This window comes from Daphnia pulicaria, chromosome 1 (genome assembly GCF_021234035.1).
Source record: "Daphnia pulicaria isolate SC F1-1A chromosome 1, SC_F0-13Bv2, whole genome shotgun sequence".
Lineage (NCBI taxonomy): Eukaryota > Metazoa > Arthropoda > Branchiopoda > Diplostraca > Daphniidae > Daphnia > Daphnia pulicaria.
In genome coordinates this window covers 42,188,797-42,207,568 of record NC_060913.1, presented here as the reverse complement: position 1 = coordinate 42,207,568, position 18,772 = coordinate 42,188,797, and positions in this window count along the sequence as shown.

Sequence of the window (18,772 nt, the reverse complement as noted above, 5' to 3'; positions counted from 1 at the left end):
GCAATCAGAATCGTCATTTCAAATTCATTGAAGTGGTGATTTTCAATTCCTGGAAGATTTTCTTTCAACTCTTATTTCTATTTCTTTTCCTTCCTGAGTGTCTTAATAGATTCATTGATTTTAAAGACTTTAAATAGTGTATTGGACATCGAATTAACATATCGTGTAACAAGAAATTTGTTTAAACTTGTAAAACAATTTATATCGTCATTTCAAATTCGTTGAAGCTTTGTTTTCACTTCCTGGAAGATTTTCTTTAAACTCTTATTTCTATTTCTTTTCCTTCATGAGTGTCTTAATAGATTCATTGATTTTAAAGACTTTAAATAGTGTATTCGACATCGATTAACATATCCTGTAACAGGGAAACCCTTGAAATTTGTAAAACAATTTATATCGTCAATTCAAATTCATTGAAGTTGTGTTTTCACTTCCTGGAAGATTTTCTATCAACTCTTATTTCTATTTCTTTTCCTTCATGAGTGTCTTAATAGATTCATTGATTTTAAAGACTTGAAATAGTGTATTGGACATCGATTAACATATCCTGTAACAGGGAAACCCTTGAAATTTGTAAAGCAATCAGAATCGTCATTTCAAATTCATTGAAGTGGTGATTTTCAATTCCTGGAAGATTTTCTTTCAACTCTTATTTCTATTTCTTTTCCTTCCTGAGTGTCTTAATAGATTCATTGATTTTAAAGACTTTAAATAGTGTATTGGACATCGAATTAACATATCGTGTAACAAGAAATTTGTTTAAACTTGTAAAACAATTTATATCGTCATTTCAAATTCGTTGAAGCTTTGTTTTCACTTCCTGGAAGATTTTCTTTAAACTCTTATTTCTATTTCTTTTCCTTCATGAGTGTCTTAATAGATTCATTGATTTTAAAGACTTTAAATAGTGTATTCGACATCGATTAACATATCCTGTAACAGGGAAACCCTTGAAATTTGTAAAACAATTTATATCGTCAATTCAAATTCATTGAAGTTGTGTTTTCACTTCCTGGAAGATTTTCTATCAACTCTTATTTCTATTTCTTTTCCTTCATGAGTGTCTTAATAGATTCATTGATTTTAAAGACTTGAAATAGTGTATTGGACATCGATTAACATATCCTGTAACAGGGAAACCCTTGAAATTTGTAAAGCAATCAGAATCGTCATTTCAAATTCATTGAAGTGGTGATTTTCAATTCCTGGAAGATTTTCTTTCAACTCTTATTTCTATTTCTTTTCCTTCCTGAGTGTCTTAATAGATTCATTGATTTTAAAGACTTTAAATAGTGTATTGGACATCGAATTAACATATCGTGTAACAAGAAATTTGTTTAAACTTGTAAAACAATTTATATCGTCATTTCAAATTCGTTGAAGCTTTGTTTTCACTTCCTGGAAGATTTTCTTTAAACTCTTATTTCTATTTCTTTTCCTTCATGAGTGTCTTAATAGATTCATTGATTTTAAAGACTTTAAATAGTGTATTCGACATCGATTAACATATCCTGTAACAGGGAAACCCTTGAAATTTGTAAAACAATTTATATCGTCAATTCAAATTCATTGAAGTTGTGTTTTCACTTCCTGGAAGATTTTCTATCAACTCTTATTTCTATTTCTTTTCCTTCATGAGTGTCTTAATAGATTCATTGATTTTAAAGACTTGAAATAGTGTATTGGACATCGATTAACATATCCTGTAACAGGGAAACCCTTGAAATTTGTAAAGCAATCAGAATCGTCATTTCAAATTCATTGAAGTGGTGATTTTCAATTCCTGGAAGATTTTCTTTCAACTCTTATTTCTATTTCTTTTCCTTCATGAGTGTCTTAATAGATTCATTGATTTTAAAGACTTGAAATAGTGTATTGGACATCGATTAACATATCCTGTAACAGGGAAACCCTTGAAATTTGTAAAACAATCAGAATCGTCATTTCAAATTCATTGAAGTGGTGATTTTCAGTTCCTGGAAGATTTTCTTTCAACCCTTATTTCTATTTTTTTTCCTTCATGAGTGTTTTAATAGATTCATTGATTTTAAAGACTTGAAATAGTGTATTGGACATCGAATTAACATATCGTGTAACAAGAAATTTGTTTAAACTTGTAAAACAATTTATATCGTCATTTCAAATTCGTTGAAGCTGTGTTTTCACTTCCTGGAAGATTTTCTATCAACTCTTATTTCTATTTCTTTTTCTTCATGAGTGTCTTAATAGATTCATTGATTTTAAAGACTTGAAATAGTGAATTGGACATCGATTAACATATCCTGTAACAGGGAAACCCTTGAAATTTGTAAAACAATCAGAATCGTCATTTCAAATTCATTGAAGTGGTGATTTTCAGTTCCTGGAAGATTTTCTTTCAACCCTTATTTCTATTTTTTTTCCTTCCTGAGTTTCTTAATAGATTCATTGATTTTAAAGACTTTAAATAGTGTATTGGACATCGAATTAACATATAGTGTAACAAGAAATATGTTTAAACTTGTAAAACAATTTATATCGTCATTTTAAATTCGTTGAAGCTGTGTTTTAACTTTCTGGAAGATTTTCTATCAACTCTTATTTCTATTTCTTTTCCTTCATGAGTGTCTTAATAGATTCATTGATTTTAAAGACTTTAAATAGTGTATTGGACATCGAATTAACAAATCGTGTAACAGGGAAACCCTTGAAATTTGTAAAACAATCAGAATCGTCATTTCAAATTCATTGAAGTGGTGATTTACAGTTCCTGGAAGATTTTCTTTCAACTCTTATTTCTATTTCTTTTCCTTCATGAGTGTCTTAATAGATTCATTGATTTTAAAGACTTGAAATAGTGTATTGGAGATCGATTAACATATCCTGTAACAAGGAAACCCTTGAAATTTGTAAAACAATCAGAATCGTCATTTCAAATTCATTGAAGTGGTGATTTTCAGTTCCTGGAAGATTTTCTTTCAACCCTTATTTCTATTTCTTTTCCTTCATGAGTGTCTTAATAGATTCATTGATTTTAAAGACTTGAAATAGTGTATTGGACATCGATTAACATATCCTGTAACAGGGAAACCCTTGAAATTTGTAAAACAATCAGAATCGTCATTTCAAATTCATTGAAGTGGTGATTTACAGTTCCTGGAAGATTTTCTTTCAACTCTTATTTCTATTTCTTTTCCTTCATGAGTGTCTTAATAGATTCATTGATTTTAAAGACTTGAAATAGTGTATTGGAGATCGATTAACATATCCTGTAACAGGGAAACCCTTGAAATTTGTAAAACAATCAGAATCGTCATTTCAAATTCATTGAAGTGGTGATTTTCAGTTCCTGGAAGATTTTCTTTCAACCCTTATTTCTATTTCTTTTCCTTCATGAGTGTCTTAATAGATTCATTGATTTTAAAGACTTTAAATAGTGTATTGGACATCGATTAACATATCCTGTAACAGGGAAACCCTTGAAATTTGTAAAACAATCAGAATCGTCATTTCAAATTCATTGAAGTGGTGATTTTCAGTTCCTGGAAGATTTTCTTTCAACCCTTATTTCTATTTCTTTTCCTTCATGAGTGTCTTAATAGATTCATTGATTTTAAAGACTTGAAATAGTGTATTGGACATCGAATTAACATATAGTGTAACAAGAAATATGTTTAAACTTGTAAAACAATTTATATCGTCATTTTAAATTCGTTGAAGCTGTGTTTTAACTTTCTGGAAGATTTTCTATCAACTCTTATTTCTATTTCTTTTCCTTCATGAGTGTCTTAATAGATTCATTGATTTTAAAGACTTGAAATAGTGTATTGGAGATCGATTAACATATTCTGTAACAAGGAAACCCTTGAAATTTGTAAAACAATCAGAATCGTCATTTCAAATTCATTGAAGTGGTGATTTTCAGTTCCTGGAAGATTTTCTTTCAACCCTTATTTCTATTTCTTTTCCTTCATGAGTGTCTTAATAGATTCATTGATTTTAAAGACTTGAAATAGTGTATTGGACATCGATTAACATATCCTGTAACAGGGAAACCCTTGAAATTTGTAAAACAATCAGAATCGTCATTTCAAATTCATTGAAGTGGTGATTTTCAGTTCCTGGAAGATTTTCTTTCAACCCTTATTTCTATTTCTTTTCCTTCATGAGTGTCTTAATAGATTCATTGATTTTAAAGACTTTAAATAGTGTATTGGACATCGAATTAACATATAGTGTAACAAGAAATATGTTTAAACTTGTAAAACAATTTATATCGTCATTTTAAATTCGTTGAAGCTGTGTTTTAACTTTCTGGAAGATTTTCTATCAACTCTTATTTCTATTTCTTTTCCTTCATGAGTGTCTTAATAGATTCATTGATTTTAAAGACTTGAAATAGTGTATTGGACATCGACTAACATATCCTGTAACAGGGAAACCCTTGAAATTTGTAAAACAATCAGAATCGTCATTTCAAATTCATTGAAGTGGTGATTTACAGTTCCTGGAAGATTTTCTTTCAACTCTTATTTCTATTTCTTTTCCTTCATGAGTGTCTTAATAGATTCATTGATTTTAAAGACTTGAAATAGTGTATTGGAGATCGATTAACATATCCTGTAACAGGGAAACCCTTGAAATTTGTAAAACAATCAGAATCGTCATTTCAAATTCATTGAAGTGGTGATTTTCAGTTCCTGGAAGATTTTCTTTCAACCCTTATTTCTATTTCTTTTCCTTCATGAGTGTCTTAATAGATTCATTGATTTTAAAGACTTGAAATAGTGTATTGGACATCGATTAACATATCCTGTAACAGGGAAACCCTTGAAATTTGTAAAACAATCAGAATCGTCATTTCAAATTCATTGAAGTGGTGATTTACAGTTCCTGGAAGATTTTCTTTCAACCCTTATTTCTATTTCTTTTCCTTCATGAGTGTCTTAATAGATTCATTGATTTTAAAGACTTGAAATAGTGTATTGGACATCGATTAACATATCCTGTAACAAAGAAACCCTTGAAATTTGTAAAACAATCAGAATCGTCATTTCAAATTCATTGAAGTGGTGATTTACAGTTCCTGGAAGATTTTCTTTCAACTCTTATTTCTATTTCTTTTCCTTCATGAGTGTCTTAATAGATTCATTGATTTTAAAGACTTGAAATAGTGTATTGGAGATCGATTAACATATCCTGTAACAGGGAAACCCTTGAAATTTGTAAAACAATCAGAATCGTCATTTCAAATTCATTGAAGTGGTGATTTTCAGTTCCTGGAAGATTTTCTTTCAACCCTTATTTCTATTTCTTTTCCTTCATGAGTGTCTTAATAGATTCATTGATTTTAAAGACTTGAAATAGTGTATTGGACATCGATTAACATATCCTGTAACAGGGAAACCCTTGAAATTTGTAAAACAATCAGAATCGTCATTTCAAATTCATTGAAGTGGTGATTTACAGTTCCTGGAAGATTTTCTTTCAACCCTTATTTCTATTTCTTTTCCTTCATGAGTGTCTTAATAGATTCATTGATTTTAAAGACTTGAAATAGTGTATTGGACATCGATTAACATATCCTGTAACAAAGAAACCCTTGAAATTTGTAAAACAATCAGAATCGTCATTTCAAATTCATTGAAGTGGTGATTTACAGTTCCTGGAAGATTTTCTTTCAACTCTTATTTCTATTTCTTTTCCTTCATGAGTGTCTTAATAGATTCATTGATTTTAAAGACTTGAAATAGTGTATTGGAGATCGATTAACATATCCTGTAACAGGGAAACCCTTGAAATTTGTAAAACAATCAGAATCGTCATTTCAAATTCATTGAAGTGGTGATTTTCAGTTCCTGGAAGATTTTCTTTCAACCCTTATTTCTATTTCTTTTCCTTCATGAGTGTCTTAATAGATTCATTGATTTTAAAGACTTTAAATAGTGTATTGGACATCGAATTAACATATAGTGTAACAAGAAATATGTTTAAACTTGTAAAACAATTTATATCGTCATTTTAAATTCGTTGAAGCTGTGTTTTAACTTTCTGGAAGATTTTCTATCAACTTTTATTTCTATTTCTTTTCCTTCATGAGTGTCTTAATAGATTCATTGATTTTAAAGACTTGAAATAGTGTATTGGACATCGACTAACATATCCTGTAACAGGGAAACCCTTGAAATTTGTAAAACAATCAGAATCGTCATTTCAAATTCATTGAAGTGGTGATTTACAGTTCTTGGAAGATTTTCTTTCAACTCTTATTTCTATTTCTTTTCCTTCATGAGTGTCTTAATAGATTCATTGATTTTAAAGACTTGAAATAGTGTATTGGAGATCGATTAACATATTCTGTAACAAGGAAACCCTTGAAATTTGTAAAACAATCAGAATCGTCATTTCAAATTCATTGAAGTGGTGATTTTCAGTTCCTGGAAGATTTTCTTTCAACCCTTATTTCTATTTCTTTTCCTTCATGAGTGTCTTAATAGATTCATTGATTTTAAAGACTTGAAATAGTGTATTGGACATCGATTAACATATCCTGTAACAGGGAAACCCTTGAAATTTGTAAAACAATCAGAATCGTCATTTCAAATTCATTGAAGTGGTGATTTTCAGTTCCTGGAAGATTTTCTTTCAACCCTTATTTCTATTTCTTTTCCTTCATGAGTGTCTTAATAGATTCATTGATTTTAAAGACTTTAAATAGTGTATTGGACATCGAATTAACATATAGTGTAACAAGAAATATGTTTAAACTTGTAAAACAATTTATATCGTCATTTTAAATTCGTTGAAGCTGTGTTTTAACTTTCTGGAAGATTTTCTATCAACTCTTATTTCTATTTCTTTTCCTTCATGAGTGTCTTAATAGATTCATTGATTTTAAAGACTTGAAATAGTGTATTGGACATCGACTAACATATCCTGTAACAGGGAAACCCTTGAAATTTGTAAAACAATCAGAATCGTCATTTCAAATTCATTGAAGTGGTGATTTACAGTTCCTGGAAGATTTTCTTTCAACTCTTATTTCTATTTCTTTTCCTTCATGAGTGTCTTAATAGATTCATTGATTTTAAAGACTTGAAATAGTGTATTGGAGATCGATTAACATATCCTGTAACAGGGAAACCCTTGAAATTTGTAAAACAATCAGAATCGTCATTTCAAATTCATTGAAGTGGTGATTTTCAGTTCCTGGAAGATTTTCTTTCAACCCTTATTTCTATTTCTTTTCCTTCATGAGTGTCTTAATAGATTCATTGATTTTAAAGACTTGAAATAGTGTATTGGACATCGATTAACATATCCTGTAACAGGGAAACCCTTGAAATTTGTAAAACAATCAGAATCGTCATTTCAAATTCATTGAAGTGGTGATTTACAGTTCCTGGAAGATTTTCTTTCAACCCTTATTTCTATTTCTTTTCCTTCATGAGTGTCTTAATAGATTCATTGATTTTAAAGACTTGAAATAGTGTATTGGACATCGATTAACATATCCTGTAACAAAGAAACCCTTGAAATTTGTAAAACAATCAGAATCGTCATTTCAAATTCATTGAAGTGGTGATTTACAGTTCCTGGAAGATTTTCTTTCAACTCTTATTTCTATTTCTTTTCCTTCATGAGTGTCTTAATAGATTCATTGATTTTAAAGACTTGAAATAGTGTATTGGAGATCGATTAACATATCCTGTAACAGGGAAACCCTTGAAATTTGTAAAACAATCAGAATCGTCATTTCAAATTCATTGAAGTGGTGATTTTCAGTTCCTGGAAGATTTTCTTTCAACCCTTATTTCTATTTCTTTTCCTTCATGAGTGTCTTAATAGATTCATTGATTTTAAAGACTTTAAATAGTGTATTGGACATCGAATTAACATATAGTGTAACAAGAAATATGTTTAAACTTGTAAAACAATTTATATCGTCATTTTAAATTCGTTGAAGCTGTGTTTTAACTTTCTGGAAGATTTTCTATCAACTCTTATTTCTATTTCTTTTCCTTCATGAGTGTCTTAATAGATTCATTGATTTTAAAGACTTGAAATAGTGTATTGGACATCGACTAACATATCCTGTAACAGGGAAACCCTTGAAATTTGTAAAACAATCAGAATCGTCATTTCAAATTCATTGAAGTGGTGATTTACAGTTCCTGGAAGATTTTCTTTCAACTCTTATTTCTATTTCTTTTCCTTCATGAGTGTCTTAATAGATTCATTGATTTTAAAGACTTGAAATAGTGTATTGGAGATCGATTAACATATCCTGTAACAGGGAAACCCTTGAAATTTGTAAAACAATCAGAATCGTCATTTCAAATTCATTGAAGTGGTGATTTTCAGTTCCTGGAAGATTTTCTTTCAACCCTTATTTCTATTTCTTTTCCTTCATGAGTGTCTTAATAGATTCATTGATTTTAAAGACTTGAAATAGTGTATTGGACATCGATTAACATATCCTGTAACAGGGAAACCCTTGAAATTTGTAAAACAATCAGAATCGTCATTTCAAATTCATTGAAGTGGTGATTTTCAGTTCCTGGAAGATTTTCTTTCAACCCTTATTTCTATTTCTTTTCCTTCATGAGTGTCTTAATAGATTCATTGATTTTAAAGACTTGAAATAGTGTATTGGACATCGATTAACATATCCTGTAACAAAGAAACCCTTGAAATTTGTAAAACAATCAGAATCGTCATTTCAAATTCATTGAAGTGGTGATTTACAGTTCCTGGAAGATTTTCTTTCAACTCTTATTTCTATTTCTTTTCCTTCATGAGTGTCTTAATAGATTCATTGATTTTAAAGACTTGAAATAGTGTATTGGAGATCGATTAACATATCCTGTAACAGGGAAACCCTTGAAATTTGTAAAACAATCAGAATCGTCATTTCAAATTCATTGAAGTGGTGATTTTCAGTTCCTGGAAGATTTTCTTTCAACCCTTATTTCTATTTCTTTTCCTTCATGAGTGTCTTAATAGATTCATTGATTTTAAAGACTTTAAATAGTGTATTGGACATCGAATTAACATATAGTGTAACAAGAAATATGTTTAAACTTGTAAAACAATTTATATCGTCATTTTAAATTCGTTGAAGCTGTGTTTTAACTTTCTGGAAGATTTTCTATCAACTCTTATTTCTATTTCTTTTCCTTCATGAGTGTCTTAATAGATTCATTGATTTTAAAGACTTGAAATAGTGTATTGGAGATCGATTAACATATCCTGTAACAGGGAAACCCTTGAAATTTGTAAAACAATCAGAATCGTCATTTCAAATTCATTGAAGTGGTGATTTTCAGTTCCTGGAAGATTTTCTTTCAACCCTTATTTCTATTTCTTTTCCTTCATGAGTGTCTTAATAGATTCATTGATTTTAAAGACTTGAAATAGTGTATTGGACATCGATTAACATATCCTGTAACAAAGAAACCCTTGAAATTTGTAAAACAATCAGAATCGTCATTTCAAATTCATTGAAGTGGTGATTTACAGTTCCTGGAAGATTTTCTTTCAACTCTTATTTCTATTTCTTTTCCTTCATGAGTGTCTTAATAGATTCATTGATTTTAAAGACTTGAAATAGTGTATTGGAGATCGATTAACATATCCTGTAACAGGGAAACCCTTGAAATTTGTAAAACAATCAGAATCGTCATTTCAAATTCATTGAAGTGGTGATTTTCAGTTCCTGGAAGATTTTCTTTCAACCCTTATTTCTATTTCTTTTCCTTCATGAGTGTCTTAATAGATTCATTGATTTTAAAGACTTGAAATAGTGTATTGGTCATCGATTAACATATCCTGTAACAGGGAAACCCTTGAAATTTGTAAAACAATCAGAATCGTCATTTCAAATTCATTGAAGTGGTGATTTTCAGTTCCTTGAAGATTTTCTTTCAACCCTTATTTCTATTTCTTTTCCTTCATGAGTGTCTTAATAGATTCATTGATTTTAAAGACTTGAAATAGTGTATTGGACATCGATTAACATATCCTGTAACAGGGAAACCCTTGAAATTTGTAAAACAATCAGAATCGTCATTTCAAATTCATTGAAGTGGTGATTTTCAGTTCCTGGAAGATTTTCTTTCAACCCTTATTTCTATTTCTTTTCCTTCATGAGTGTCTTAATAGATTCATTGATTTTAAAGACTTGAAATAGTGTATTGGACATCGATTAACATATCCTGTAACAAAGAAACCCTTGAAATTTGTAAAACAATCAGAATCGTCATTTCAAATTCATTGAAGTGGTGATTTACAGTTCCTGGAAGATTTTCTTTCAACTCTTATTTCTATTTCTTTTCCTTCATGAGTGTCTTAATAGATTCATTGATTTTAAAGACTTGAAATAGTGTATTGGAGATCGATTAACATATCCTGTAACAGGGAAACCCTTGAAATTTGTAAAACAATCAGAATCGTCATTTCAAATTCATTGAAGTGGTGATTTTCAGTTCCTGGAAGATTTTCTTTCAACCCTTATTTCTATTTCTTTTCCTTCATGAGTGTCTTAATAGATTCATTGATTTTAAAGACTTGAAATAGTGTATTGGTCATCGATTAACATATCCTGTAACAGGGAAACCCTTGAAATTTGTAAAACAATCAGAATCGTCATTTCAAATTCATTGAAGTGGTGATTTTCAGTTCCTGGAAGATTTTCTTTCAACCCTTATTTCTATTTCTTTTCCTTCATGAGTGTCTTAATAGATTCATTGATTTTAAAGACTTGAAATAGTGTATTGGACATCGATTAACATATCCTGTAACAGGGAAACCCTTGAAATTTGTAAAACAATCAGAATCGTCATTTCAAATTCATTGAAGTGGTGATTTTCAGTTCCTGGAAGATTTTCTTTCAACCCTTATTTCTATTTCTTTTCCTTCATGAGTGTCTTAATAGATTCATTGATTTTAAAGACTTGAAATAGTGTATTGGACATCGATTAACATATCCTGTAACAAAGAAACCCTTGAAATTTGTAAAACAATCAGAATCGTCATTTCAAATTCATTGAAGTGGTGATTTACAGTTCCTGGAAGATTTTCTTTCAACTCTTATTTCTATTTCTTTTCCTTCATGAGTGTCTTAATAGATTCATTGATTTTAAAGACTTGAAATAGTGTATTGGAGATCGATTAACATATCCTGTAACAGGGAAACCCTTGAAATTTGTAAAACAATCAGAATCGTCATTTCAAATTCATTGAAGTGGTGATTTTCAGTTCCTGGAAGATTTTCTTTCAACCCTTATTTCTATTTCTTTTCCTTCATGAGTGTCTTAATAGATTCATTGATTTTAAAGACTTTAAATAGTGTATTGGACATCGAATTAACATATAGTGTAACAAGAAATATGTTTAAACTTGTAAAACAATTTATATCGTCATTTTAAATTCGTTGAAGCTGTGTTTTAACTTTCTGGAAGATTTTCTATCAACTCTTATTTCTATTTCTTTTCCTTCATGAGTGTCTTAATAGATTCATTGATTTTAAAGACTTGAAATAGTGTATTGGACATCGACTAACATATCCTGTAACAGGGAAACCCTTGAAATTTGTAAAACAATCAGAATCGTCATTTCAAATTCATTGAAGTGGTGATTTACAGTTCCTGGAAGATTTTCTTTCAACTCTTATTTCTATTTCTTTTCCTTCATGAGTGTCTTAATAGATTCATTGATTTTAAAGACTTGAAATAGTGTATTGGAGATCGATTAACATATCCTGTAACAGGGAAACCCTTGAAATTTGTAAAACAATCAGAATCGTCATTTCAAATTCATTGAAGTGGTGATTTTCAGTTCCTGGAAGATTTTCTTTCAACCCTTATTTCTATTTCTTTTCCTTCATGAGTGTCTTAATAGATTCATTGATTTTAAAGACTTGAAATAGTGTATTGGACATCGATTAACATATCCTGTAACAGGGAAACCCTTGAAATTTGTAAAACAATCAGAATCGTCATTTCAAATTCATTGAAGTGGTGATTTTCAGTTCCTGGAAGATTTTCTTTCAACCCTTATTTCTATTTCTTTTCCTTCATGAGTGTCTTAATAGATTCATTGATTTTAAAGACTTGAAATAGTGTATTGGACATCGATTAACATATCCTGTAACAAAGAAACCCTTGAAATTTGTAAAACAATCAGAATCGTCATTTCAAATTCATTGAAGTGGTGATTTACAGTTCCTGGAAGATTTTCTTTCAACTCTTATTTCTATTTCTTTTCCTTCATGAGTGTCTTAATAGATTCATTGATTTTAAAGACTTGAAATAGTGTATTGGAGATCGATTAACATATCCTGTAACAGGGAAACCCTTGAAATTTGTAAAACAATCAGAATCGTCATTTCAAATTCATTGAAGTGGTGATTTTCAGTTCCTGGAAGATTTTCTTTCAACCCTTATTTCTATTTCTTTTCCTTCATGAGTGTCTTAATAGATTCATTGATTTTAAAGACTTGAAATAGTGTATTGGTCATCGATTAACATATCCTGTAACAGGGAAACCCTTGAAATTTGTAAAACAATCAGAATCGTCATTTCAAATTCATTGAAGTGGTGATTTTCAGTTCCTGGAAGATTTTCTTTCAACCCTTATTTCTATTTCTTTTCCTTCATGAGTGTCTTAATAGATTCATTGATTTTAAAGACTTGAAATAGTGTATTGGACATCGATTAACATATCCTGTAACAGGGAAACCCTTGAAATTTGTAAAACAATCAGAATCGTCATTTCAAATTCATTGAAGTGGTGATTTACAGTTCCTGGAAGATTTTCTTTCAACTCTTATTTCTATTTCTTTTCCTTCATGAGTGTCTTAATAGATTCATTGATTTTAAAGACTTGAAATAGTGTATTGGAGATCGATTAACATATCCTGTAACAGGGAAACCCTTGAAATTTGTAAAACAATCAGAATCGTCATTTCAAATTCATTGAAGTGGTGATTTTCAGTTCCTGGAAGATTTTCTTTCAACCCTTATTTCTATTTCTTTTCCTTCATGAGTGTCTTAATAGATTCATTGATTTTAAAGACTTGAAATAGTGTATTGGACATCGATTAACATATCCTGTAACAGGGAAACCCTTGAAATTTGTAAAACAATCAGAATCGTCATTTCAAATTCATTGAAGTGGTGATTTTCAGTTCCTGGAAGATTTTCTTTCAACCCTTATTTCTATTTCTTTTCCTTCATGAGTGTCTTAATAGATTCATTGATTTTAAAGACTTGAAATAGTGTATTGGACATCGATTAACATATCCTGTAACAGGGAAACCTTTGAAATTTGTAAAACAATCAGAATCGTCATTTCAAATTCATTGAAGTGGTGATTTTCAGTTCCTGGAAGATTTTCTTTCAACCCTTATTTCTATTTTTTTTCCTTCCTGAGTGTCTTAATAGATTCATTGATTTTAAAGACTTTAAATAGTGTATTGGACATCGAATTAACATATAGTGTAACAAGAAATATGTTTAAACTTGTAAAACAATTTATATCGTCATTTTAAATTCGTTGAAGCTGTGTTTTAACTTTCTGGAAGATTTTCTATCAACTCTTATTTCTATTTCTTTTCCTTCATGAGTGTCTTAATAGATTCATTGATTTTAAAGACTTGAAATAGTGTATTGGACATCGACTAACATATCCTGTAACAGGGAAACCCTTGAAATTTGTAAAACAATCAGAATCGTCATTTCAAATTCATTGAAGTGGTGATTTACAGTTCCTGGAAGATTTTCTTTCAACTCTTATTTCTATTTCTTTTCCTTCATGAGTGTCTTAATAGATTCATTGATTTTAAAGACTTGAAATAGTGTATTGGAGATCGATTAACATATCCTGTAACAGGGAAACCCTTGAAATTTGTAAAACAATCAGAATCGTCATTTCAAATTCATTGAAGTGGTGATTTTCAGTTCCTGGAAGATTTTCTTTCAACCCTTATTTCTATTTCTTTTCCTTCATGAGTGTCTTAATAGATTCATTGATTTTAAAGACTTGAAATAGTGTATTGGACATCGATTAACATATCCTGTAACAGGGAAACCCTTGAAATTTGTAAAACAATCAGAATCGTCATTTCAAATTCATTGAAGTGGTGATTTTCAGTTCCTGGAAGATTTTCTTTCAACCCTTATTTCTATTTCTTTTCCTTCATGAGTGTCTTAATAGATTCATTGATTTTAAAGACTTGAAATAGTGTATTGGACATCTATTAACATATCCTGTAACAGGGAAACCCTTGAAATTTGTAAAACAATCAGAATCGTCATTTCAAATTCATTGAAGTGGTGATTTTCAGTTCCTGGAAGATTTTCTTTCAACCCTTATTTCTATTTTTTTTCCTTCCTGAGTGTCTTAATAGATTCATTGATTTTAAAGACTTTAAATAGTGTATTGGACATCGAATTAACATATAGTGTAACAAGAAATATGTTTAAACTTGTAAAACAATTTATATCGTCATTTTAAATTCGTTGAAGCTGTGTTTTAACTTTCTGGAAGATTTTCTATCAACTCTTATTTCTATTTCTTTTCCTTCATGAGTGTCTTAATAGATTCATTGATTTTAAAGACTTGAAATAGTGTATTGGACATCGATTAACATATCCTGTAACAGGGAAACCCTTGAAATTTGTAAAACAATCAGAATCGTCATTTCAAATTCATTGAAGTGGTGATTTTCAGTTCCTGGAAGATTTTCTTTCAACCCTTATTTCTATTTCTTTTCCTTCATGAGTGTCTTAATAGATTCATTGATTTTAAAGACTTGAAATAGTGTATTGGTCATCGATTAACATATCCTGTAACAGGGAAACCCTTGAAATTTGTAAAACAATCAGAATCGTCATTTCAAATTCATTGAAGTGGTGATTTACAGTTCCTGGAAGATTTTCTTTCAACTCTTATTTCTATTTCTTTTCCTTCATGAGTGTCTTAATAGATTCATTGATTTTAAAGACTTGAAATAGTGTATTGGAGATCGATTAACATATCCTGTAACAGGGAAACCCTTGAAATTTGTAAAACAATCAGAATCGTCATTTCAAATTCATTGAAGTGGTGATTTTCAGTTCCTGGAAGATTTTCTTTCAACCCTTATTTCTATTTCTTTTCCTTCATGAGTGTCTTAATAGATTCATTGATTTTAAAGACTTGAAATAGTGTATTGGACATCGATTAACATATCCTGTAACAGGGAAACCCTTGAAATTTGTAAAACAATCAGAATCGTCATTTCAAATTCATTGAAGTGGTGATTTTCAGTTCCTGGAAGATTTTCTTTCAACCCTTATTTCTATTTCTTTTCCTTCATGAGTGTCTTAATAGATTCATTGATTTTAAAGACTTGAAATAGTGTATTGGACATCTATTAACATATCCTGTAACAGGGAAACCCTTGAAATTTGTAAAACAATCAGAATCGTCATTTCAAATTCATTGAAGTGGTGATTTTCAGTTCCTGGAAGATTTTCTTTCAACCCTTATTTCTATTTCTTTTCCTTCATGAGTGTCTTAATAGATTCATTGATTTTAAAGACTTGAAATAGTGTATTGGACATCTATTAACATATCCTGTAACAGGGAAACCCTTGAAATTTGTAAAACAATCAGAATCGTCATTTCAAATTCATTGAAGTGGTGATTTTCAGTTCCTGGAAGATTTTCTTTCAACCCTTATTTCTATTTTTTTTCCTTCCTGAGTGTCTTAATAGATTCATTGATTTTAAAGACTTTAAATAGTGTATTGGACATCGAATTAACATATAGTGTAACAAGAAATATGTTTAAACTTGTAAAACAATTTATATCGTCATTTTAAATTCGTTGAAGCTGTGTTTTAACTTTCTGGAAGATTTTCTATCAACTCTTATTTCTATTTCTTTTCCTTCATGAGTGTCTTAATAGATTCATTGATTTTAAAGACTTGAAATAGTGTATTGGACATCGATTAACATATCCTGTAACAGGGAAACCCTTGAAATTTGTAAAACAATCAGAATCGTCATTTCAAATTCATTGAAGTGGTGATTTTCAGTTCCTGGAAGATTTTCTTTCAACCCTTATTTCTATTTCTTTTCCTTCATGAGTGTCTTAATAGATTCATTGATTTTAAAGACTTGAAATAGTGTATTGGAGATCGATTAACATATCCTGTAACAGGGAAACCCTTGAAATTTGTAAAACAATCAGAATCGTCATTTCAAATTCATTGAAGTGGTGATTTTCAGTTCCTGGAAGATTTTCTTTCAACCCTTATTTCTATTTCTTTTCCTTCATGAGTGTCTTAATAGATTCATTGATTTTAAAGACTTGAAATAGTGTATTGGACATCGATTAACATATCCTGTAACAGGGAAACCCTTGAAATTTGTAAAACAATCAGAATCGTCATTTCAAATTCATTGAAGTGGTGATTTTCAGTTCCTGGAAGATTTTCTTTCAACCCTTATTTCTATTTCTTTTCCTTCATGAGTGTCTTAATAGATTCATTGATTTTAAAGACTTGAAATAGTGTATTGGACATCTATTAACATATCCTGTAACAGGGAAACCCTTGAAATTTGTAAAACAATCAGAATCGTCATTTCAAATTCATTGAAGTGGTGATTTTCAGTTCCTGGAAGATTTTCTTTCAACCCTTATTTCTATTTCTTTTCCTTCATGAGTGTCTTAATAGATTCATTGATTTTAAAGACTTGAAATAGTGTATTGGACATCTATTAACATATCCTGTAACAGGGAAACCCTTGAAATTTGTAAAACAATCAGAATCGTCATTTCAAATTCATTGAAGTGGTGATTTTCAGTTCCTGGAAGATTTTCTTTCAACCCTTATTTCTATTTTTTTTCCTTCCTGAGTGTCTTAATAGATTCATTGATTTTAAAGACTTTAAATAGTGTATTGGACATCGAATTAACATATAGTGTAACAAGAAATATGTTTAAACTTGTAAAACAATTTATATCGTCATTTTAAATTCGTTGAAGCTGTGTTTTAACTTTCTGGAAGATTTTCTATCAACTCTTATTTCTATTTCTTTTCCTTCATGAGTGTCTTAATAGATTCATTGATTTTAAAGACTTGAAATAGTGTATTGGACATCGATTAACATATCCTGTAACAGGGAAACCCTTGAAATTTGTAAAACAATCAGAATCGTCATTTCAAATTCATTGAAGTGGTGATTTTCAGTTCCTGGAAGATTTTCTTTCAACCCTTATTTCTATTTCTTTTCCTTCATGAGTGTCTTAATAGATTCATTGATTTTAAAGACTTGAAATAGTGTATTGGTCATCGATTAACATATCCTGTAACAGGGAAACCCTTGAAATTTGTAAAACAATCAGAATCGTCATTTCAAATTCATTGAAGTGGTGATTTACAGTTCCTGGAAGATTTTCTTTCAACTCTTATTTCTATTTCTTTTCCTTCATGAGTGTCTTAATAGATTCATTGATTTTAAAGACTTGAAATAGTGTATTGGAGATCGATTAACATATCCTGTAACAGGGAAACCCTTGAAATTTGTAAAACAATCAGAATCGTCATTTCAAATTCATTGAAGTGGTGATTTTCAGTTCCTGGAAGATTTTCTTTCAACCCTTATTTCTATTTCTTTTCCTTCATGAGTGTCTTAATAGATTCATTGATTTTAAAGACTTGAAATAGTGTATTGGACATCGATTAACATATCCTGTAACAGGGAAACCCTTGAAATTTGTAAAACAATCAGAATCGTCATTTCAAATTCATTGAAGTGGTGATTTTCAGTTCCTGGAAGATTTTCTTTCAACCCTTATTTCTATTTCTTTTCCTTCATGAGTGTCTTAATAGATTCATTGATTTTAAAGACTTGAAATAGTGTATTGGACATCGATTAACATATCCTGTAACAGGGAAACCTTTGAAATTTGTAAAACAATCAGAATCGTCATTTCAAATTCATTGAAGTGGTGATTTTCAGTTCCTGGAAGATTTTCTTTCAACCCTTATTTCTATTTTTTTTCCTTCCTGAGTGTCTTAATAGATTCATTGATTTTAAAGACTTTAAATAGTGTATTGGACATCGAATTAACATATAGTGTAACAAGAAATATGTTTAAACTTGTAAAACAATTTATATCGTCATTTTAAATTCGTTGAAGCTGTGTTTTAACTTTCTGGAAGATTTTCTATCAACTCTTATTTCTATTTCTTTTCCTTCATGAGTGTCTTAATAGATTCATTGATTTTAAAGACTTGAAATAGTGTATTGGACATCGACTAACATATCCTGTAACAGGGAAACCCTTGAAATTTGTAAAACAATCAGAATCGTCATTTCAAATTCATTGAAGTGGTGATTTACAGTTCCTGGAAGATTTTCTTTCAACTCTTATTTCTATTTCTTTTCCTTCATGAGTGTCTTAATAGATTCATTGATTTTAAAGACTTGAAATAGTGTATTGGAGATCGATTAACATATCCTGTAACAGGGAAACCCTTGAAATTTGTAAAACAATCAGAATCGTCATTTCAAATTCATTGAAGTGGTGATTTTCAGTTCCTGGAAGATTTTCTTTCAACCCTTATTTCTATTTCTTTTCCTTCATGAGTGTCTTAATAGATTCATTGATTTTAAAGACTTGAAATAGTGTATTGGACATCGATTAACATATCCTGTAACAGGGAAACCCTTGAAATTTGTAAAACAATCAGAATCGTCATTTCAAATTCATTGAAGTGGTGATTTTCAGTTCCTGG